Raw genomic sequence first — 336 nt, 5'->3', positions numbered from 1 at the left:
CTGCCTTAGGATATCGCGTCCCGCTCAGCCCCCCAGGAACCGGGGGGGCACCAGCTCTGAACTGGGGAAGGACGTCAGACCTGGGGTTGGTGCCGGAAAACCCGGACGGGGCGTCGGGGGAAGACAGGTGGCTCCGGTTAGGGGATCCAGGGCAAGGCGCCCTGCGGGGGAGACCGGGAGGTTCTGAGCCCGGAGGGGGCGCGTCTGGAGGGGGCAGAGCCTCGTGCTGAGGAGTCTGTTAAGCCTGGACTCCAGGGTATTTCTGCCCAGGGCCATGGAAGGCGCCCTGTCCAGGCCGGGACCCTCACCTGCACCCAGGAGCCTGGCGCGCAGGTG

General features: G+C 69.0%; 1 protein-coding gene across 1 annotated transcript in view; it reads left to right on the top strand.

Moving 5' to 3' along the window:
- The window catches only part of CRACR2B (calcium release activated channel regulator 2B), a 9318-nt gene that overhangs the window by 2356 nt on the left and 6626 nt on the right, over positions 1 to 336 (top strand). The gene's annotated exons all lie outside the window — the stretch shown is intronic.

This window comes from Myotis brandtii, unplaced genomic scaffold (assembly GCF_000412655.1).
Source record: "Myotis brandtii unplaced genomic scaffold, ASM41265v1 scaffold1236, whole genome shotgun sequence".
Lineage (NCBI taxonomy): Eukaryota > Metazoa > Chordata > Mammalia > Chiroptera > Vespertilionidae > Myotis > Myotis brandtii.
Note: the sequence above shows the minus strand (reverse complement) of the source record. Positions and strands in the feature narration are given on the sequence as shown.